Source organism: Bos indicus, chromosome 29 (assembly GCF_029378745.1).
Source record: "Bos indicus isolate NIAB-ARS_2022 breed Sahiwal x Tharparkar chromosome 29, NIAB-ARS_B.indTharparkar_mat_pri_1.0, whole genome shotgun sequence".
Taxonomy (NCBI): Eukaryota; Metazoa; Chordata; class Mammalia; order Artiodactyla; family Bovidae; genus Bos; species Bos indicus.
Genome location: NC_091788.1, coordinates 3,715,395 through 3,740,048, shown reverse-complemented (window position 1 = coordinate 3,740,048; position 24,654 = coordinate 3,715,395). Strand labels below are relative to the sequence as shown.

General features: G+C 38.8%; 1 long non-coding RNA gene across 2 annotated transcripts; it reads right to left on the bottom strand.

Moving 5' to 3' along the window:
* Window positions 1-1,877: 1,877 nt before the first annotated feature.
* On the bottom strand, window positions 1,878-23,520 carry LOC139180673 (uncharacterized). Of its 2 annotated transcripts, none has more exons than XR_011564925.1 (3): window positions 23,382-23,520; window positions 3,211-3,298; window positions 1,878-2,453 (listed from the first exon to the last, which is right to left on the bottom strand). It is a non-coding gene; the product is annotated as an uncharacterized lncRNA (long non-coding RNA). The 2 variants fall into 2 exon arrangements; XR_011564926.1 differs by lacking the exon at window positions 23,382-23,520 and adding an exon at window positions 10,265-10,685.
* Window positions 23,521-24,654: the final 1,134 nt, after the last annotated feature.

Sequence of the window (24,654 nt, the reverse complement as noted above, 5' to 3'; positions counted from 1 at the left end):
TCAAAACTCTTCCAGAAAATAGAAAAGAATCAAATATTCCCTAATTTATTTTTATGAGGCAAGATTTTTCCTGATACCAAAATCAGACAATGACATTACAAGATAAGGATATTAAGTACAGACTCAATTTTCTCATGAATATAGAAACAAATTTTCTCAATTTATTATTAGCAAACCAATCCAGGAAATATAAATTAAATGTCATGAATGAATGGGAATTTTCAGAGAAAGGAAGACTGTTTCAAAATTTAAAAACCAGTCAACATAATTGACCATGTGAAATGATTTATGTATATATATTAGTTTAGCTATATAGAAAATCCCTTGGAACCCACAACAACAAAGCTCATGAAATTAATATATTTAGGTTGAAAATTTCAAGGTCTATACAGATGAAGTGCTTTTTTTTCTATGTACTAGCAAAAATAATTGAAAATTGAAATTAAAGAAATTATATCATTTAAAGTAGCATTAAAGTTATGAAATACTTAGATATAAGCCTAACAAGCTATGTGCAAGATATGAATGCTAGAAATTACAAAGCAAAGATAAAAAATGATTCAAAGGCTTAAGTAAATCAAGAGAATGATAGTGTTCATGGTCTGGAAGACACAATATTTTAAAGATGTTAACCGCCTGTATTAGTGAAGATTCTCCAGAAAAAGAACCAGTAACATGTGTGTGTGTGTGTGTGTGTGTGTGTGTGTGAGACAGAGAGAGAGAGACTTTGGATTAGGCACCTATTTCTTGAATATGCCTCCAAAAGTAAAAATTCATAAAAGGAAAAAAGCGTATAAATTGAACTTCATCAAAATTAAAAAATTCTCTGTGGAATCACGATGGCAAGAATGAAAGGGGAAGTTTACAAAATATAAGTAAGTATTTGCAAAACAAATATCTGACAAAGGACTTCTACTTAGAATATGTAAAATTCAGTAAAAAGAGAGTTTTAAAAATTAAAAACAACTGAAAAAGATTTGAACAAATACTTCATCAAATAAAATATACTGATGGTCGATAAGCACATGAAAAGATGTTCAGCATCATAATCAAGGAAAAGCAAATAACATCTATAAAGATATACTTCTACAACTTATTGAAATGGATAAAATTAAAGAATAAAATACTTGACAGTACAAATACTAGGGAAGAATCATCATATTGGTGTAAAAAAAAAATGTTACAGACATATTGGAAAACAATTTAGTGTTTGCCATTCTTATAACACTAAAACTTTGCTTATTATATGATCCAGCAATTCCACGCTTCTTATTTACCTAAAAGAAATAACTTGTACATGATTGTTTATCAGGGGTTTATTCATAATCCCTCAAACTGGAAACAACCCAAATATCCTTCAACTATGAATGGATAAACAAAATGTGATAGTCATACATATCCAATAACAAAAAGGAATTTACTGAAACATGCAAAAAATCTGTATGCATTGTTGCAAGTGAAGGAAGCCAGACTCAAAGGACTAGATGCCGAATGAATCCTTTCATAGAACTTCAGTAAAAGGCAAACTGAAGTAACAGAGGGGCTTCCCAGGCGGCGCTAGCAGTGAAAGAACACGTCTACCAGTGCAGGCGACAAGAAAGGTGGATTCCATCTCTGGGTGGGGGAGATCCCGTGGAGGAGGGCACTGCAACTCCCGCTAGTATTCCTGCCTGTAGGATCCCATGGACAGAGGAGCCTGGTGGGCTACAGTCCATAGGGTTGCGAAGCGTGGAACAGGACTGAAGTGACTTAGCATACGCGTATGCGCATAGTAACAGAAAACAGATCTGTGATTTGGGGAGTGGGTTGACACAAAGGCACAACAAAGTGTTTGCAGTTAAACGATTGCAAGGAACTGTCAAAACCAAAGAACTCTATACACACACAAAAGTAAATTTTATTAGTTTCAAATAAAATAACTGATTAAATATATTACAATAAAAAAGATCAGCAATGGAATCTCTCAGAGATTTTATTTTGATTGGCCTTAGTGTGTATTCTGGGCATTAGTGGCTTTTGTTTGTTTAATTTTCATCTCTTTCCGTGTGCACAAAATGCAAGGGGACGTTATCACTTAATTCTCCTTCATGGATGGATGAATTGGAATCTTCAAATTCCGTTCTAAAAATCAAAGAGCAAATGTATCACAAGTTTAGGAAGGTGATTCCTGTGGGGTACTAAAAATACCACCGAACTGCAAGTCAGGAGACCTGTATTTGCGATTCTGGCTCTATCGCCTACTTGCAGTCTGTTCTCGGGCAAGTAACATGGCAGCTCATGGTGTACTTGCTCTGGTTATTACGTAAGAGGTTTGACCTCATGGGCTCCACTCTCTCTTCTCCTCTGCCATGCTAGGATATGGGAGATCAAGATTCCAGCTCTGGATTGGTCCTTAATTTGGTGTGTGGCTTCCAAATCATCACTTTAATTCTTCTGAGTCTCAAATTCTTCACCTGTTAAGTTGGAAAAAGCAGAATAGAAAGAAATTTATATACTACTTCTCCCTGTGATCTTTTGTTGTGGTTTAGTCACTAAGTCAAGCCAGATTCTTTGTGATCCCATAGACTGTAGCCCACCAAGCTCTTCTGTCCCTGGGATTTCCAAGGCAAGAACACTGAAGTGGCTTGCCATTTCCTTTGCTAGGGGATCTCCCTGACCCAGGGATCGAATCTGCATTGCATTGCATTGTCTCCTGCATTGCACGTGGATTCTTTATCGCTGAGCCACCTGGGAAGTCTCTCTTCAGTCAGTCAGTCAGTTCAGTCGCTCAGTCGTGTCTGACTCTTTGCGACCCCATGAATCGCAGCACGCCAGGCCTCCCTGTCCATCACCAACTCCCGGAGTTCACCCAGACTCATGTCCATCGAGTCAGTGATGCTATCTAGCCTCTCTTACCACACAGTAAAATAGAAACTTCTATTTTTTTGAAAATAATCAGTAGAAACCACTAACTACCCTCTCTCGAATTTTTACTGGCTTCTCCCCACAGGCACTAAGAATAATCTATCAAGTTGTTAAAATGGCAAGAAGCTGATGGCCATCTATGCCTGGAGAATCCCAGGGACAGAGGAGCCTAGTGGGCTGCTGTCTATGGGGTCGCACAGAGTTGGACACGACTGAAGCGACTTAGCAGCAGCAGCAGCAGGGAGGGTAATATGCTAAAGGCCATTTGCAAAGGAGACTCTTCCTCTAAGGGCTCTCTGCTCTCACCTCGATGTGCTTCAAATCACGATCCTCTTTTCAGCTGACTGCTGACTTATCCCACAGGTAGGTCCCAATTTCCAGTTTGAGTTGGAGGCTAAGGAGTGTGAAGAAAACCATTTTGGTTACAAACACTAGTGAAAAAATGCTTTATTACTGGATTTTTGAGGACCTGGCTGAGCTCTGACATTTTCTGATTTCTCCAGGTTAAATAGACCAACTGTGTCCAGTTTTAAGTTACCAAAATGACATCACTGAATGTGAAGCTGGGCAGAGATGCTTGCTTGAATCCTGCAAACCATATAGCAGCTTTAGCACAGCAGTAGCTGTAGATTCCAGTTATGTAATTCAATCAAATTTTACAAGCAATAAAGCTGATACTTGGAAACAAACTACACTAAAATACTTTTTCTCCAGATTCACAGAAATGCAAAAGCTTAACAGTATTCTCTGTTGGTGAGTCTGTGCTCCTGATTGCTGCTGGGAGTACAAAATGGTATTAACCTATGGATGAGATTCATCAACGTCCATGAAGTATACATAGATATTTATCTGTCACTAATCAAACACCTTTACCTGGATGAAGTTTTGTTGGTGAATAGGATATTCACAGAACTCAAAGTATCACAGATCATTTTTTTAAACTGTCAGTGGAAAAAGTTCTATTTAAAAATTTTAATGCATATATTAATAATAATAATTTTATTAAACTTATTTTAATAAATGCAATATATATTAAACAGACACCACCTTAATTAAGTGATGAAATTATTATTGCCAGTAATAGGAGAAACTGAAATCATGTGTCTTCTGATATGATGCACTGACAAGGACACATCAAACTATATAAAATTCCTGCTAAAGGCAGATTATGATAAATTAAATTAGTGGGTGTTTTGCATCTGAATTTTTAAAAATTATTTATTTCTGGTTGTGCTAGGTCTTCTTTGCTTAGTTTCTCTAGCTGCAGCGAGCAGGGCCAGTCTTCACTGCAGTGCACAGGCTTCTCATCAGAGTGGCTTCTCTAGCGAAGCACAGGCTCTAGGTGTGAGAGCTTCAGTAGCTCAGGATGTATGTTAAGCAGTTGCAGGTATGGGCTATAGGGCAAGGGCTCAGTAGCTGTGGTCCAGGGGCTTTAGTCATTCCACGGCGTGTGGAATCTTCCTAGACTGGGGATTGAACCTGTGTCCCCTGCTTTGGCTAGCAGATTCCTATCCACGGTTCCACCAGAGAAGTCCATTGCATCTGGATTTTTTTAACACCATTAAGAAAATTATTTGGACAATTGGTTTGGCTTTTTGAATTAGTTTTCTGAATTTAGTATTTGTACCATGATCACATAAGAGTATACTGTTTTTAGGAGATACACACTGAAATAGGGATGGGGAGTCATGAAGTGTGCAAGGTGTTCTTTAGTAGTTCAGAAAAAATTGTATGACTATGTGTTAATGAGAGTAATAAAATAATTAACAGAGAGAAAGCAAATACAGTAATTTTTAAAGAGTTAATGAAGCAAAGGAAAGGACAAACATGTTATTATGCATAGGACTATTCTTTTAAATGGTTTGTAATTTTGACACTTTCCAATAAAGATTTTCCAGAATAAAGTTGAGAAATAATATATACATGGAGGCAAAGTCAAATATGCATACATACACACAAGTATGTTTGCTGCTACAAGACCTTTTAGAACTAACACCCAAAAAGATGTCCTTTTCATTATAGGGGACTGGAATGCAAAAGTAGGAAGTCAAGAAACACCTGGAGTAACAGGCAAATTTGGCCTTGGAATACAGAATGAAGCAGGGCAAAGACTAATAGAGTTTTGCCAAGAAAATGCACTGGTCATAACAAACACCCTCTTCCAACAACACAAGAGAAGACTCTATACATGGACATCAGCAGATGGTCAACACTGAAATCAGATTGATTATATTCTTTTTAGCCAAAGATGGAGAAGCTCTATACAGTCAGCAAAAACAAGACCAGGAGCTGACTGTGGCTCAGACCATGAACTCCTTATTGCCAAATTCAGACTTAAATTGAAGAAAGTAGGGAAAACCACTAGACCATTCAGGTATGACCTAAATCAAATCCCTTATGATTATACAGTGGAAGTGAAAAATAGATTTAAGGGCCTAGATTTGATAGATAGAGTGCCTGATGAACTATGGAATGAGGTTCGTGACATTGTACAGGAGACAGGGATCAAGACCATTCCCATAGAAAAGAAATGCAAAAAAGCAAAATGGCTGTCTGGGGAGGCCTTACAAATAGCTGTGAAAAGAAGAGAAGTGAAAAGCAAAAGAGAAAAGGAAAGATATAAACATCTGAATGCAGAGTTCCAAAGAATAGCAAGAAGAGATAAGAAAGCCTTCTTCAGTGATCAATGCAAAGAAATAGAGGAAAACAACAGAATGGGAAAGACTAGGGATCTCTTCAAGAAAATCAGAGATACCAAAGGAACATTTCATGCAAAGATGGGCTCGATAAAGGACAGAAATGGTATGGACCTAACAGAAGCAAAAGATATTAAGAACAGATGGCAAGAATACACAGAAGAACTGTACAAAAAATATCTTTATGACCCAGATAATCATGATGGTGTGATCAATGACCTAGAGCCAGACATCCTGGAATGTGAAGTCAAGTGAGCCTTAGAAAGCATCACTATGAACAAAGCTAGTGGAGGTGATGAAATTCCAGTTGAGCTATTCCAAATCCTGAAAGATGATGCCGTGAAAGGGCTGCACTCGATATGCCAGCAAATTTGAAAAACTAAGCAGTGGCCACAGGACTGGAAAAGGTCAGTTTTCATTCCAATCCCAAAGAAAGGCTATGCCAAAGAAGGCTCAAACTACCGCACAATTGCACTCATCTCACACACTAGTAAAGTAATGCTCAAAATTCTCCAAGCCAGGCTTCAGCAATATGTGAACTGTGAACTTCCTGATGTTCAAGCTGGTTTTAGAAAAGGCAGAGGAACCAGAGATCAAATTGCCAACATCCACTGGATCATGGAAAAAGCAAGAGAGTTCCAGAAAAACATCTATTTCTGCTTTATTGACTATGCCAAAGCCTTTGACTGTGTGGATCACAATAATCTGTGGAAAATTCTGAAAGAGATGGGAATACCAGACCACCTGATCTGCCTCTTGAGAAATTTGTATTCAGGTCAGGAAGCAACAGTTAGAACTGGACATGGAACAACAGACTGGTTCCAAATAGGAAAAGGAGTTCGTCAAGGCTGTATATTGTCACTCTGTTTATTTAACTTATATGCAGAGTACATCATGAGAAACGCTGTACTGGAAGAAACACAAGCTGGAATCAAGATTGCCGGGAGAAATATCAATAACCTCAGATATGCAGATGACACCACCCTTATGGCAGAAAGTGAAGAGGAACTCAAAAGCCTCTTGATGAAAGTGAAAGTGGAGAGTGAAAAAGTTGGCTTAAAGCTCAACATTCAGAAAACGATGATCATGGCATCCAGTCCCATCACTTCATGGGAAATAGATGGGGAAACAGTGGAAACAGTGTCAGACTTTATTTTTCTGGGCTCCAAAATCACTGCAGATGGTGACTGCAGCCATGAAATTAAAAGACGCTTACTCCTTGGAGGGAAAGTTATGACCAACCTAGATAGCATATTCAAAAGCAGAGACATTACTTTGCCAACAAAGGTCCGTGTAGTCAAGGCTATGGTTTTTCCTGTGGTCATGTATGGATGTGAGAGTTGGACTGTGAAGAAGGCTGAGCGCCGAAGAATTGATGCTTTTGAACTGTGGTGTTGGAGAAGACTCTTGAGAGTCCCTTGGACTGCAAGGAGATCCAACCAGTCCATTCTGAAGGAGATCAGCCCTGGGATTTCTTTGGAGGGAATGATGCTAAAGCTGAAACTCCAGTACTTTGGCCACCTCATGCAAAGTGTTGACTCATTGGAAAAGACTCTGATGTTGGGAGGGATTGGGGACAGGAGGAGAAGGGGACGATAGAGGATGAGATGGCTGGATGGCATCACTGACTCGATGGGCGTGAGTCTGAGTGAACTCTGGGAGTTGGTGATGGGACAGGGAGGCCTGGCGTGCTGCGATTCATGGGGTCGCAAAGAGTCGGACACGACTGAGCGACTCATCTTATCTGATCTGATATGATGGAACAAAATATTGCAAGCAAACTCAGGTTCAGTATTAACAATGTCATTGAGTAAACTATGTTTCTGTATGATGGATACAATAACTAAAGTGATGATATAGAGTTTTTAACTTACTATAATAGCCTTTGGGTATCGAGATTTCACCTAATTTGATTATATTTTCTTGTCCTTTATCACTTTTTTCTGAAATTTTTTTTTGTTGCAAAAAGTAAAACCTTAGCATCTATAATTATAGCAAACCTGAAAAATTGTTTTAAAACACATACAAAACATAGGTTCTTAATATCTGTTAGATATAACAAAGTCTATTTCCTGATGGGGATTCCAGATCTCTTGAAGAAATTTTGTGTAACTTCTACAATATGAATGTTTCTCAGTGTGAATTTTTCTAGAAGTCTACTTCGAGAATTGGTCCTTTTATAGATTTAATGTTAATACATTTGATATGTAATACATTCTCTAATTTTTATTACCTGTTTTGTACTTCTTGTGTTCACTTATAACGAGTTTTCTTTTTTTTTTTTTTTTTAAGAATTGTGTTTTGGAAACATGGTGGTGTTTTACTATTGAAAAGAGAGTTCATTTATTTTAATTAAAATTATTTTTAATAAATACCTACGTTTCTTATTAGAATATTTCTCACACTTTTTATGTGGTTGTTTAATCCCTCAGTCCCACCCACTTTTTGCGACTCCATCGACTGCTGAACGCCAGGCTTCCAGGTCCTTCACCATCTCCCAGAGCATGCTCAGACACGTCCATTGAGTTGGTGATGCCAATCCAACCACTCATCTGTTGTCCACTTCTCCTGCCTTCAGTCTTTCCCACCATCAAGGTCTTTTCCAATGAGTTGGTTTTTCGCATCAGTTGGTAAAAGTACTGGAGCTTCAATTTGATCATCAGTCCTTCCAATGAATATTCAGGACTGATTTCCTTTAGGATGGACTGGTTTGGGCTCTTTGCAGTCCAGAGGACTCAAGAGTCTTCTCCAACATCACAGTTCAAAAGCATCAATTCTTAGGCACTCAGCTTTCTTTATGGTTCAGCTCTCACATCTATACATGACTACTGCCAAAACTATGGCTTTGACTATACAGAGCCTTGTTTGCAAAGTAATGTCTGTTTTTTTTTTAATATGCTATCTAGGTTTGTCATAGTTTTTCTTCCAAAGAGCAAGCATCTTTTAATTTCATGGCTGCAGTCACAATTCATAGTGATTTTGGAGCCCAAGAATAAAAGTCTGTCTCTGTTTCCACTTTTTCCACATCTATTTGCCATGAAGTGATGGCATCGGATGCCATGATCATCATTTTTTGAATGTTGAGTTTTAAGCCAGCTTTTTCACTCTCCTCTTTTACCTTCATCAAGAGGCTCTTTAATTCCTGTTCACTTTCTGCCATCTCCACCATCTTACTCTGTACATCTTCTTTGGGGAAAGGAGATGGTGAGACAAATTGAGAAAATAGCATTGACACATAAGCTACCATGTTTAAAACAGCTAGCAGGAACTTGCTATATATCACAGAGAACCTGGCTTGGCACTCGGTGACAACCTAAAGGGTGGGATTGAGGGTGGGTAAGAGGGAGACTCAAGATGAAGAGAATATATGCATGCAGTTATGACTGGTTCACCTTGCTGTAGGGCAGGAAACAAAACTACATTGTAAAACAATTATCATCAATTTTTTAAATAAAGATTTTTAAGAAATGAGAAATTGTCTACTACAAATATTTTTATTGCAAAATACTATAAATTTTCTTTATTGCATATTATTTTACACAAAATATTAAACTGTCATTCACTGCTCTGTAGAAGATCGAGTTTCTTTTTTAAAGTTTTCTTTTAAATTTTTTTTTTTTGTAAGTATTCTGTGACACCAGACACTTCAAAAACCCCAGCCATAAACTATCTTTTGTAGATCCAAATCTATACTTCAGGGATGAAAATATGCCCTGACCTCTTGCTGTCTTTTGTGATAAATCAAAGACTTTGTGTACCATACTGTTATCTAGAGCACAACTCTGTTTTCAGACTTTCTAAATCCTTGGATTATTTTTAAAGCATCAGAATGGTTGAAACTCAAAACCTTTGAAATGGTCCTCCAAGGGATAAGTCCTATATACCTATAGTGCTTTCTTATAATAATCTCCCTTGCGCTCTTTGGGCTCACTAGAAATAGAATCATCATCATAATAAAGCCTCTGAGATCAGGAGGCACTGTGTGAGAAGGCAGGCCATGAAAAGCAGAGCTCATGGGGCACTCTTTGACAGCTCTTATAACTCTGTTTGTGCCCCAAGCTGCAGGCATCACAACAGCTGTTTTGCTTCCTCGGCTGGAACCGCTGAACTCCAGCCTGACTCCCAGTGGCATCTTTTTAAAGCACAATATGCATGTCTGATCTCCCTAGCCTGAGCAGAAGGATCATTAAACACAACCAGGAGCCTATACCACATGGTTTCCAATAGACCAGATTTCTCCATGGCATATGGAGGATGAAATATCAGAACAAGAATTTGCAAACGTTAGGCCAATCTTAATTTCACTATTCAAGACACTTTTGATGGCCAATTTCTTCTGAGTTATCAGGGCATAGGGCAAAGGACTTAGGATTTAGATTCAAAATATTAAAGGCCAAAAAGACTGACATCCCAGTGGCTCTAGGAAAAATACTTAACGTTTGGTAGAAATCATTGTAATCTCTGACTGGTTTGTTGTGAAAATTATAAAAGATAAAAAGAGGTTGGCGAAAGCAGAAAATCCAATTAAACAATAGCCCAAAACTTCAACATACACCTCACCAAAGACAATCTTAAGATGAAAAAGGAGCATATGAAAAGATATCACACATTATAAATCATTAGGAAAATGAAAACCAAAACAGCAATGAGATACCTATACTCACCGATTATTGTTCAGTAGCTAGGTTTACAACTCTTTGCAACCACATGGATTACAGCATGCCAGGCTTCCCTGTCCTTCACTATCTCCTGGAGTTTACTCAAACTCATGTCCCTTGAGTCAGTGATGCCATCCAACCATCTCATCCGCTTTTTCCCACTTCTCCTCCTGCAGTCAATCTTTTCCACCACCAGGGTCTTTTCCAATGAGTTGGCTCTTTGCATCAGCCAAATTCCAGAACACTGACACCTGCAAATGCTGGCGAGGAGGTAAAGCAGCAAGAACTGTCACTTGTTACTTGCGGGAAAGTGAATGGTATGGGACAGCCCCTTCGGAAGACAGTTTGGCCGTTTCTTTTTGCAACCCCATGGAGTGTAGACCACCAGGCTTTTCAGTCCATGGGATTTCCCAGGCAAGAATACTGGAGTGTGTTGCCATTCCCTTCTCCAGGGAATCTTCCCAACCCAGGGATGGAACTCGGGTCTCCTGCATTGGCAGGTCAAATCTGTAACACAAGGTCCAGCAATAATTCTCTTTGGTATTTACCCAAAGGAGCTGGAAACACTCCCATACAAAAACTTGCATTCACATATGTAGAACAGCTTTATTCATAACTGCCAAGCTTGGAAGCAACCAACATGTCCTTCAGTAGGTGGATGGATAAATAAACTGTAGTATACACAGGCAATATTATGGCACTTAATACTAAAAAGAATTAAGCTATCAAGCCATGAAAAAACATGGAGGGAACTTAAATGCATAACATGAAGTGAAATAAACCCATCTTAAAACGTTATATACTGTATGATCCAGCTCTATGGCCTGTGTGCACGCAAAGTCACTTCAATTGTGTCCAACTCTGTGGGGCCACGTGGACTGTAGCCTGCCCATGGGATTCTTCAGGCAAGTATATTGGAGTGAGTTGCCGTGCTCTCCTCCAGGGGATCTTTCCCACCCAAGGGTTGAACCCATGTCTCTTAAGTCTCTTGCATTGGCAGGCAGGTTCCTTATCACTCGTGCCACCTGGTAAGCCCACATGACCTTTTGGAAAAGGCAGATGTATAGAGACAATAAAGTCATCTCTGTTGCCAGGGGCTAACAAAGTGTGGAAAGATGAATGGGGGAAGGCATGGAGGATTTCTAGGAAAATGAAAATACTTTGCATGATATTATAATGATGGTCAGGAAGATCCCTGGAAAAGGGAATGGCGATTCACTCCAGTAATCTTGCCTGGAGAATTCCATGGACAGAGGAGCCTGGTGGGCTATAGGCCATGATGTTGCAAAAAGTCAGAAATGACTGAGTGAGTAACACACACACAGACACACACACACAACACTGAGGATGCAAAGACAAATCAAGACTTCCATTGAGGGTACAAAAGCAAGTACAGTGAAAAGTGAGGCATTTAAAAGCATGTGAAGAACTTAATGAGAGAATTCTCCAGGAGAGCTTGGGTTTATCCCCTCAAGATAGGTTGTGGTTTTTAAAGTCTTTGTAATGGTGCTTCCCAGGAGATGATAGTAGTAAAGAATACCCCTGCTAATGCAGAAGAAACAGGAGATGTGGATTGCATCCCTGGGTCTGGAAGATCCCTTGGAGTAGGAAATGGCACCTCACCCCAGTGTTGTTGCCTGGAAAATTCCATGGGCAGAGGAGCCTGATGGGCTACAGTCCATGGGGCTGCAGAGTCAGACATGACTGAGCACACACATGAATGAGATGCATACACACATACACATACTCAATTTTTTTTAAAGTTTAGCTTAAGTTCTGAGTATGTTTCTACATTAGAATTTGTATTTCGATTTTAGAATAAGTGCATTATCTCTTAGTGACTGTTTTTAAGAGAAAGCATTTTTTTGCAGGTTTCCATTGCCCTTCTGTTAAGGTACATGTCATATATTCTAGTTTTTAATGCTATTTATGATATATGAAGATGTTATCCTCTAAGTTGTTATACTAGGTTGTACAAACACTAGTTTGTATACTATTTACAGAATAATTATACTAAGATATAATTCTCTAAGTGGTTGGTCTTCCCAGCTAAATAATGAAGCTATTTCCTATGAAGGACTATATCTATCAGTAGGACAATGGAATTAAAGCAGACGGGTCCTAGGTAGCGATCATCACATTTCCCTGTGCTAATTAGGAATTACAGCAGGACAGCATAACCCATTCTACACATTAGTTAAAGTTCCATTTCAAAAATATGGTACTCAGTTTCTGTGAACAATGACAGCCCACTGCTGCTGATCATTCCCCCGTGTGTCTTTGCTGCTTTTTTTTTTTTTCCCCTTTTTTTCCCACCCACTTCCTCAATATATGTCCTTCCTAGTGAAAGAAGTCTGATTTTAGAATTACACTTCTTTCAAGTCTGAGGGAAACAGATTGAAATCTCAACTTTGACTCGTCATCTCTTCCACCCTCAACCTCCTCTTCTCAAACTTATAATTGCATGCTCTGTTCTTGGACGGCTGTGTTGACAGTAGTTTTATGACCCAGGATTTTTCAATTTCTTATCCAAAGCCAGCCTCATCTCAAGTCCTAAAATTTATGGGCATAGGAGATGACATATGGGATTAAACTCTTGATAGATTTTGAACCTGCCTTTGGCAGTGGCCAAGGCTTTCTGCCAGAGGGAACTGTGAGGAAAACATGCTCTCTCTGCAACAGGTGGGTATCATCTTGCTTTGCAGGAAGTCACTCACCACCTGCCACCCAAACACAACCAACCCTGATGAAGACTCATTCCCTTTTCTGAATGACTTCAAATGTTAGGAAATTATGATTCTCTTATAAAATATTAACTGTGACCAACTTCAAATAAAACAGTGTTGGAATGTAGCTAAATGCCCATTTGTTCTCCTAAGTGGTTTCTAGGTTCGATTGCTCTTCTAGATTTTGTATCGTTTAAGAACTACCTGTATCCATCTGGCCAGTCCTCTAGCCTCCTCTCTGGGATTGTCTCTGGACAAAGATGAATTATTGTTGTTTTCTCCATTTTGCATCTCTTGGTTTTATCTTTGAGATGCTGATGTCCTCTTTCCTTTCTATAGTAAATAATTTCCACTTGGTCGATTTCTCAACATCTGTGAAGCTAGCTTTTCTAAACATCCTTGTTACTCTTTCCTGGACTTTGTCCAGCTTTCCTAATTGGCTTCAGGACTCTACTCTTGAAGAACTGTCAGAAATAGTGAAATCATGTCAACCAACAGTAGATAAATGTGTTATCTATCATTTAGGAGATCATCCTCTTAAATCAAAAAATAATTTAAGCATTTATAAAAATTACCTCTGGTCATATATTCAAATTCAAAGAATTTTGGAATCCACCAACTCAGCATCACAAGTACCAATTTATTACTGTGGAGCTAATGTTTACCAATTATTTAAAAAATAATTTTCCCTTGTAATGATAAATATGGGATAATTTTCAAATAGGTACCAGTTCAATTTATTTATTTTTGAGTGCAGAAGTACAGTATTAATTTATTCTAAGATTTAGGGACTTAAGCTAGAAACCATTTTCTCTGATAATTCATCACTACACAACACAAATTCATGTATTTCATCAATGCTAGCCTAGGATAATTAGAACACCAGAACAAAATTTAAATTCAACTTTAAGTCCATATACATTTATACATTATACCTAGAGATTTGGTTCACATTCAGCTAGGTTAGGTACACCGATTTTAGGTCATATCCCCTACCTTCAAACACCTTTTTTTCTGTAACTTAACATTGCAGAGGTAAAGATTTCCCATACTTTTAAGTAAAAAGGCTTTTGTTGTTGTTTTTTCTTTTTTTTCTGTTGTTACTGTTAAATTGTTTCTAAACTTCTGTTTTATTTTCCCTGAATACTTGCAATATCTCCCTATTCTAAACCCTAAAAATTCAACAACTTCATCTTTGCATATCTAGCTATTCATTGTTTTTTAGTTTGCATTTTTGGATTTTATTTTTAGTGCATTTTGAGTGCAACTTTTGGGTAAACGCTTCTGTGTTTTGTGTGTTTTTTTTTTAATATTTATTTATTATTTGGCTGCATCAGGTCTAGCTGCAATACACAGGATCTTCCTTGCATCATGCAGGATATTTCCTTGTAACATACAGGATTTAGTTGCCCCGTGGCACGTGGGATCTTTGTTCCCTGACCAGGGATGGAAACACACTGAGAGGCAGTGCTGATGGCTGGACTGCCAAGAAAGGCCCTACACCTTGTTTCAGTAACTATTCTATGAGCCTTTTTGATCTGCAGACTCAGGCTTTTCTTCAGTTTAGCTTTTTTTTGTTCCTGTTTTTGTTCTGTTTACTCCTTCGTTGCATGTTGCATGTCAACTATTTAAATAACTTGGTTCTTTTGTGCTTGTTTGTTTTTAATCACTTATATCATCTTTTCTTTGTCCTCTGAATGCTGTTAGAATTTTTAAATGTTGTTTTAAAATCTGGAAATTTGCTTGTTTTTTGCTGTTAATGATTTGACTTTGAGTAGTCTAGATTCTACTCTTGAAGTGAAATGAAAATCGTTCAGTTGTGCCAGACTATTTATGACCCATGAACTATATAGTCCATGGAATTCTCCAGGCCAGAATACTGGAGTGGGTACACTCATTGTATTTTAAATTCTGTGTAGCAATTCTTCACATTTTCTGATTAAAATTGATAGTTATTTGTGTTATATGCTATATCATGCTCTTATTTTCATTAATTTTCTTTTTTTAAATGTATTCTTAATTGTTATTGTGGATATGGGAATGGCCCAGCACGAAATTTACACCTTCCACCCCGGATTGTCAAGGGCCAGCGAGAGCTCACGAAAAGATGCCAGCATCATGACACTTTCTAAGAAGAAATATATAAGTAGTGTTAAGTATATTCACATTTTTGTGCAACTAATCTCCACAGCTTATTTATCTAATTTAAGCAACAACATTCCAATTCCCACTCTCTCCAGTCCCAAGAGATAAGATGGTTGGATGGCATCACCGACTCAATGGACATGGGTTTGGGTAGACTCCAGGAGTTGGTGATGGACAGGGACTTTCTTTCCATGAATTTGACTACTCTAGATGCCTTAAATAAATGGAATCACACAGCATTTGGCTTTTTGTGACTGACTGATTGTACTTAGTATAATCTCTTCAAGGTTCATCCATATTGTCCTGTACCTTGGAACTTTCTTCTTGTTGAAAGATAAATAATATTCCATTAGAGTATATACCACATTTGTTACCTCTTCATTAATAGATATTTGGTCTGCTTCCACCTTTGGCTATTTTGAATAGTACTACTATGAACATGAGTGTGTTATTTTCTTTAACTCTCTTGAGAATAAAAATTGCTTTCTCAAGTATTTGTTTGATGTGATAACTAAATACATTGCAGAAGGCTGCAGATAAGACAAGAGTTTATTTGAGTATTAAGAAATACTGTTCAGAAGACACACGTTCAGGTAGAACTGAAAGAGTGCTCCAGGGAAGAGAAAGTGTTGGGGGTTATACAGATAAGAAGCCATTTGGCTGTTAAAAGTTGCCTGGAGAAAACTGTGATTGACTCTTGACTTTAGTGAGGAAATACTTGTCCTTAAGTAGTCATGAGTACTTTTAGACAGGGGTCTGATACACAGATAGGCTATTACTAGTTATTTTAGGGTTCAGTTCAGTTCAGTTCAGTCGCTCAGTGGTGTCCGACTCTTTGCGACCCCATGGACTGCAGCATGCCAGGCCTCCCTGTCCATCACCAGCTCCCAGAGTTTACTCAAACTCATGTCCATTGAGTCAGGTGATGCCATCCAACCATCTCATCCTCTGTCGTCCCCGTCTCCTCCTGCCTTCAATCTTGCCCAGCATCAGGGTCTTTTTCAATGAGTCAGTTCTTCCCATCAGGTGGCCAAAGTATTGGCATTTCAGCTTCAGGATCAGTCCTTCCAATGAATATTCAGAGCTGATTTCCTTTAGGATGGACTGGTTGGATTTCCTTGCAGTCCAAGGGACTCTGAAAAGTCTTCTCCAACACCACAGTTCAAAAGCATCAATTCTTAGGCACTCAGCTTTCTTTATGGTCCAACTCTCACATCCATACATGACTACTAGAAAAACCGTAGGTTTGACTAGATGGACCTTTGTTGGCAAAGTAATGTCTCTGCTTTTTAATATGCTGTCTAGCTTGTTCATACCTTTTCTTCTAAGGAGCAAGTATCTTTTAATGTCAAGGCTGGAGTCACCATCTGCAGTGATTTTGGAGCCCAAAAATATAAAATCTGTCACTGTTTCCATTGTTTCTGATGGAAGGTTCAATAAGTATCTTGTGTTTCTGACAGAAGTTCTGGATGACTTCTTTAGAAAAATAAGTGGTCAAAAGACCTGATTCCATCCAGGCTGAGACATGCACAAGTCACACTTTCTTAATGACCTCCTGGCTCCATTTAAGAGCGTTATCTTGGCAAACATTTTTGTTTCATCAATAAAACATTATAAAATATGCTCTCATACTCCAGATGCTCTGAATATATATTTGTACATGCAACTTTTTAATTTGATATCATTTTTACCTGTTTGCTTATCTTTGAGTAAGGACAGATCTACCAACCTGCTATGAGACTGGATTCTCTACAGGTCCCTTCCTGAATGGCCTATAGCACTTTCTTTAAGGAGTAAACTATAACATCAACTGATACAGGTTTTTAATATCAGTTCAGTTACTCAATAACTTGAGGTTGTTGATAGGAAAGCACAGAATTTTATTTCTGTGAACTTTATACCTCTGTTTATTTTAATAGCTGAAGGAGATATTTACTTTCCCTATCTTTTTGTCTCTCTTCAGACATTTAGCTATGCCTAGTTTTAGGAGAAGGGAATGGCACCCCACTCCAGTACTCTTGCTTGGAAAATCCCATGGACAGGGGAGCCTCATAGGATGCAGTCCATGGGGTGGCTGAGGGTTGGACACGACTGAGCGACTTCACTTTCACTTTCCACTTTCATGCATTGGAGAAGGAAATGGCAACCCACACCAGTGTTCTTGCCTGGAGAATTCCAGGGACCGGGGAGCCTGGTGGGCTGCCGTCTCTGGGGTCGCACAGAGTTGGACACGACTGAAGTGACTTAGCAGCAGCAGCAGCAGCAGTCTTCTTCCCAGAGTTCATTTGTCCATATTTGAAGGACTGACCAATTTGTGCATATATTCTGCAGTTTTAGAAGATGCTCCTTGTACTGAGGTTAAATAAAACTCACTTATTATCTTTATAATTAATCATGCAATTGTCCACCTGAACAGCACAGTTTAGTCATTCCAAACTGTGAATTTGAAAAAAAATTACATAAATATGAAAGGTAGTTTTAACTGCTTAAGGTGATAGTGAAGTTTCATGGGATGAGAAAACTTTATGATGGATAAGAAACCCCAAGCGATCAATATCTTGTTCTAAATAGCTGAATGTCTTGGAAATTGCTAAGAATTACCTTATAGCTTTAAAGTGCAAAATTTTTGTAATGTATTACTTTTTTATCAAATTAAATTATAGTGGTCTAGAGAGCCCACTTGTCAAGTTGAGAGAAGGTCCAGAACCAGTGTCACTGTTGAATGCTGATCTTCCACCATCTGACATACTGGTTGATACAAATTGCAGCCAAGTCTTTCAGGCCTGGCTCCCAGAACACGGCATGTCCATTATAGGAGGTTATTCTATGGAGATTTGGCTTCCTGAGAGTCTGCTCACTCAGCTGTCCCTGCTGCATTTTGCAAGAACTAACTTTTATATCTACTTGTTAAGCATACAGCCATTCTCATAGGTACTGGATCAGATTAGATTATCTGCTCTTAAAGAATTTACAGGGTTCTCCACCTTTCCAGGCTCTAAAATCTCATCCAGGATAGGGGCTTTCCTTTTTAGACCCAGAAGATTAATAGGAGTGATTCATTTGCATCCAAGCAATAGAGAGTTCCACACCCTCCTCCAAGGGAGTCTTTAAAGATTGCTTTCCAAGTTAATTAATCTCTTCCCCTTTAACTTAATCACAAGTACTCTCCTTTGCTTCAGTAAAGGGATTGGATTGCCTCTGACAGAATCATTCCCTGAGGGAAAATGATTCTATTTTTCTTTTGTTTTGCTTTTTAGGGATAATGTTGGTGGTGGAAGGATCAAGGAGATGATTTCCCTGCCTTAGCAATAATTTTAGGTAAACTGACTCCTTGTCATTTTTCCAGGTATAGCAGAGGTGGAAAGAAGTGTTTTGTGAAAAGACAGTTGAAGGCATACATACATGTTCATTTAAGATGATCATTCTTATATGTAAATGAAATAACAGACATGCTATTTGAAGGACATGTCAAAATTGTCTTTTCTAAGTTTATCTCACTGATTTCCTGTAAATCTTTGTGATTCTTTTACATTATTTAAGGGACAGTATCTCTTTAAATGGACTTCCCCAGTGGTTCAGATGGTAAGAAATCTGCCTGGAATGCAAGAGACACAGGTTCTTGCAATCCCTGAGTTGGGAAGATCAAGATATTCCTTACAGTAAAGCCATTCTGTGAAAACAATAATGGTACCACTACTAGCAGATCAAAAGTTTCATGCTTTTTTTTTTTCCTTTTAGGAAAATAGAGATAAATTGTCTTTAAGAACTATTCCCTAGAAATAAGGAAGGATTATTTAAATTGTAGGAAGGCATGATGGGTCACCTTCCCTTCCTCCACAAGGGGGCCAAAGTGTATTATTTTGATGCAGAATATAATATGTGCACATACTAAATGGCATTAGACACTTTTTATGCATAATTTCATTTAAACATTTTAATAGTCTTATGCTGCAGATATTGGTATAACAATTCACTTTAGGAAAAATTCTCAAATGTATTATGTAACCTTTCACAGTTCACACAACCTGCATTTGATTCAGACGGTGTTCAAACACTGATCAAGCTGATCACCATCTCATTTCCTTCATCATATGCTATACTTATTCCTTCATGTTTTATAAACTGTTTTCTTACAAGTCATTAAATTTTCACAGCAATCTGTTGAAATATCTAGAACTGTTAAGGGAAGCACACTGATTGAAACCGCCCACCCTGGCCAGGCACCATAGTAACCATTTGCATGAGTTGTTTTATGACAGGAGATCTGATAAGGAATAGGGAACTAATAAGCCACCACCCACCGGAAGAGTTCCGGAAAAGTCTAAAGGAGACACCAGATGTCTGTCCATTTCCCAAAATCCCTCTCACTAGCATCCATCTTGGCTGAGAGATGAGTAAGCCACCAGGAAAGACTCTGAATTAGAATGATTGGCCAAAGACCACCCAGAAACTAATCCCATCACCGTAAAACCTGAGACTGCGAGCCATGCTGCAGAGCAGTTCTCCTGGGTTCCCTTACCCTACTGCTCTCCACCCAGGTGCCCTTTCCCAATAAAATCTCTTCCTTTGTCAGCACATGTGTCTCCTCAGACAATTCATTTCTGAGTGTTAGACAAGAGCCCAGTTTCGGGCCCTGGAAGGGGTCCCTCTTCCTGCAACAGAACTATCACTGTCCCCATATTACAGGTGAAGAAAAAGTTTTGAGAAGGTTTATTGGAAAAAGCAAGAGAGTTCCAGAAAAACATCTATTTCTGCTTTATTGACTATGCCAAAGCCTTTGACTGTGTGGATCACAATAATCTGTGGACAATTCTGAAAGAGATGGGAATACCAGACTACCTTATCTGCCTCTTGAGAAATCTGTATGCAGGTCAGGAAGCAACAGTTAGAGCTAGACATGGAACAACAGACTGGTTCCAAATAGGAAAAGGAGTACATCAAGGCTGTATATTGTCACCCTGCTTATTTAACTTATATGCAGAGTACATCATGAGAAATACTGGACTGGAAGAAACACAAGCTGGAATCAAGATTGCTGGGAGAAATATCAGTCACCTCAGATACGCAGATGACACCACCCTTATGGCAGAAAGTGAAGAGGAACTAAAAAGCCTCCTGAAGAAAGTGAGAGTGGAGAGTGAAAAAGTTGGCTTAAAGCTCAACATTCAGAAAACGAAGATCATGCATCCGGTCCCATCACTTAATGGGAAATAGATGGGGAAACAGTGGAAACAGTGTCAGACTTTATTTTTCTGGGCTCCAAAATCACTGCAGATGGTGACTGCAGCCATGAAATTAAAAGACGCTTACTCCTTGGAAGGAGGGTTATGACCAACCTAGAAAGCATATTGAAAAGCAGAGACATTACTTTGCCAACAAAGGTCCGTGTAGTCAAGGCTATGGTTTTTCCTGTGGTCATGTATGGATGTGAGAGTTGGACTGGGAAGAAAGCTGAGCACCGAAGAATTGATGCTTTTGAACTGTGGTGTCGGAGAAGACTCTTGAGAGTCCCTTGGACTGCAAGGAGATCCAACCAGTCCATTCTGAAGGAGATCAGCCCTGGGATTTCTTTGGAAGGAATGATGCTAAAGCTGAAACTCCAATACTTTAGCCACCTCATGTGAAGAGTTGACTCACTGGGAAAGACTCTGAAGCTGGGAGGGATTAGGGGCCGGAGGAGAAGGGGACGCCAGAGGATGAGATGGCTGGATGGCATCACTGACTCGATGGACGTGAGTCTGAGTGAACTCCGGGAGTTGGTGATGGACAGGGAGGCCTGGCGTGCTGCGATTCATGGGGTCGCAGAGAGTCAGACATGACTGAGCGACTGAAATGAACTGAACTGAACTGATTCACTTGACTGAGATCCTTCAGCTAGTAAAGCGTGGAAGACCAAGATCTAGCTGCCTCCAAAGCCTCTGTATCAGCACTTTAGGACAGATCTATTGATGCCAAAAGCTTGGCTTCTCTGTACACCATTGCCAATCCAATCTCAGAGGCATAAGCTTTCTGAATAGGAAAGAATATCTTTATCACTTTGCCAGGCAAAGGGGGCCACAGTGGGTTAACGCCTTCAAAACCATATGTCCCAACTTGAGGAAGACTGAAAATTTTTATAGTAATTGTTCAAAAAGGGCGTGATCAGCTTGTGGACATTCTTTTGATGAGTTGGTGGTGAGGTAAGTAGGAGTCAGCATCATCAGCCTTCAGATCCAACTGATCTGGGGTCTTTATGTTTGTGGGCAGCATACCATCATTAGCCATTAACTTATCCCACCTGGAGGGACTTTCAGTATCTGTAAAATAGCTCAAAGATATTGCTGTGTGTATGCTTTGATGGGGAACTAGAACCTTGTCCCAAAGCTGCTCTTTACTCTTCCTCCCTGGTCTTGTATTCCTTCTCTTCATTAATTAACAGCTGCTTGAATATGCACACTAGAACTCAGGAAGGTCATGGAGACTGAATGTTGTTTCCTATAACCAAAGAAACAGGTTCACAGAAAGGCCTACTGCCCAGGAGCCACATGGCCAGGTAAGAAAAGAATAAAATAAAACATGAAACTGTCTCTTCAGACTTGTTTAGACCTGTAAAAATAAAAAAGGATTGTAACTATAAAATATACCCTAGTTTTCTCTCCACAACTTCAAGCACATTTCTGGACCAACACCTTCATTCATTAGTAAGTTTTAGGACAGAACTATTGGGATAACATGGTGTTATCACTGACAGCTTTGTGCATTAACTAGTCTTCATAGGGTTATTTTGATTTTTTGTTTGTTTGTTTTGGTTTTGCATAGCTAGCATTTTGTGTGTGTGTGTGTGTGTGTGTGTGTGACCTTGTCATACCTTTAAAGCAGTGACAATCCATTCAACTACAAGCACTCAGGAACTGTAAAGAATACATATTTGGTCATTCAGATAACTAAACTATATTTTTAATATATTTGATCTTCATTCATTGTTCTTGATTCACAGCTCCTCAAATCCTTGGGATTTCTTCAGTGATAAGAGCAAAGAAATCATCTTTTTAAAATAATATTTTCTTTCTTGTCTTCAGCTGCTGAAATGCTTTAGAACCATAAAGACAGAGTATATCTCTTGTTATTCATAAGAAACCTCCTTTTTTTCCACTGCAATTGTGTATATGTTAATGAGGAAACTTTTGCAAAGCATCTAGGAGAGGTACTGGTTGCTAAGAAACCAACCAGGAATAGAGGGTTGGGGCTTTCAGTTCAACCCCTTGGATTCCAGGGACTGGAGGAAATCTAGACATGGAGTCAATCACCAGTGGCTGATAATTTAATTAACCTTGCCTAGGTAATGAAGCTTCCATAAAACCCCAAACGCTTCAAAGAGTTTCCAAGCTGGGAAACCTGAACACTTCCATATGTCACTGTGTTGGTCTCAGCTTCCAGAAGGACGAAGCTCCTTTAGTTGTAACCTCACCCTATTTACTCTTCATCTGGATGTTGATTTCTGTCCTTCAATATGCTTTGTAATAAACCAGTAATCTAGTGTGTAAACAGGTTTCCCAAGTTTTATGAAACACTCTAGGAAATCAATCAAATCCAAGGAGGGGAGCCTGGGAACCTCTAATGTGTAACGAGAGGTTAACAGACTGAGATTGCGACTGGGTCTGAAGTGAAGGGCTGTCTCGTGTTGGGCCCTTTATCTGTGGAGTGTGATGCTATCTGTGGATTGATACTGTCAGGACTTATTTAGTTGAATTCTTGGACACCCAGCTGATTGTAATTGGTGATCGTAATCCAAAGACTTAGTTTAGAGGGCAAGACAGTAGATTATTTTTTCTTGAAGTTGTATAATGTGCTTTACTAACTTGGAGAAGGATAGGCACTTCAGTGCTCCCTCTCATCCTTCTGAGCAAATTAAGGGAGTAAATGAAGCATATTATTTTTCCTATGGTTGAGAAGTATCTGGATAAATGCAACATCATGGATGTAAGTCCTAGAAAATTCCAGTTTACTTTTACTGGGATTTAGTAGACATTTAACAACATATCAGTCTTTCAGTCCATTGCTAACATGTTATATACAAAGAGAAACAAAAATTAACATGTTATAAACACACCTGTATTTAAAGTACACTCAGAGAAAATATAAAATGCAGATTGCCGTTGATCTTTCAGGAGTTATTATCCCTTTCATGAAATCTAGCCTGTACATTTATGAAGCGTCTGAGTTTCCCTTGTGCTTCAAAATTTTCCTCAATGAAAGAATCATAAAGAACTTACCATGGCATCAGCAGTGCAGCTTCCAAAACTCCAATCTTCAGGAGCAACAGATTTCCTTCTCCACCATTTATCCAATCAGCTCCCTGTGAAATAAAATTCATACTTTATGTGAAGGAAAATTTTTAAATAAAAAATGTTCTCTGCCTTTGGTCCTCCTCTTTCCCCTCTTTTATCCCTTGTGTATCTTTCTGTGTAAACAAATCTCCCCATTGGCAGAAATGTCTGTTCAGCCATAAAGAATAACATTCTCCTAGTGCCAACAAGAAAACTCCTTAAAAGGTAACATTCCTTCTTGATCTTGTAAGGGGTCACGATGACCTACCACTTTGTACTTGCAGATCTGATTATATAAACTGTCAGTAATATGTCATTTAATGTACAGCCCTCTTTCTCAAAAAACATAACTATGCCTTGACTTCTAATGGGCAAAAGAGTTCTCAGAGCTTTCTGAGATGCTGTTCCTAGGTTATAATACTCAACTTGGCATGAATGAAATTTTCCACTTCTTTCTTACATTAACTGATTAATTTTCCTAATGAAATCCCCATAAAACCATTCTTGACCTCAATATTGCCAAGTCCAATTAACACTGTTCTCTTCCTATCTTGTACTCTTAATATCATGCCATAATCTTGGTTTTCTGTTGTTTCTTCTAATGGTTCATCCTCAGTTGCCTTTATCAACTCCTTTCTATTTAAATAATAATTACTAGAATTACTCAGGTGTATTCATGGTCTCAAATTTTCATTTTGTCACCCATATTAGCCCTTTAGAGCCAAAGGATGTTTTCCCTGATTTATCTCTGCTTCAAAAGTACTGTTATTTGACACAGATGTTTTGCAGTCATGCTTTAAGAGATTTGCAGTGGTCAACTGCCCTAAACTGACTTTGACTTGACCAGAGGAGGTGCTTGTACAGAGGAGACTTGATGGTATCTGTAAGTTACCTTGGCTGCATTACCATGTTAAGTTCTCAGATTCATACTCTGCTGGGCACAATTTCTGCCATGTGCAAATAAGCCTGGAAGACTGCATGTGCCCCAGATGCACCAGGGTGCCCCTGGCTGCCCCTGAAAATTTTTGCCTCTTTTCTAGAGCCCTGGTGACAGATGTACTTCTTACCCTTTAAAACTCCCTTTCTCCCCTTCCTTTAGGGAGAAGGCATTTTTAGAATACAAGCTCTTCCTTCTCTATTCCTCAATCAGTGAATAAAATTTGTGCTTTGGTATACTGAGCCTGATTTATTTGACTTGCATTTGTTTCTCCAGGTAAAG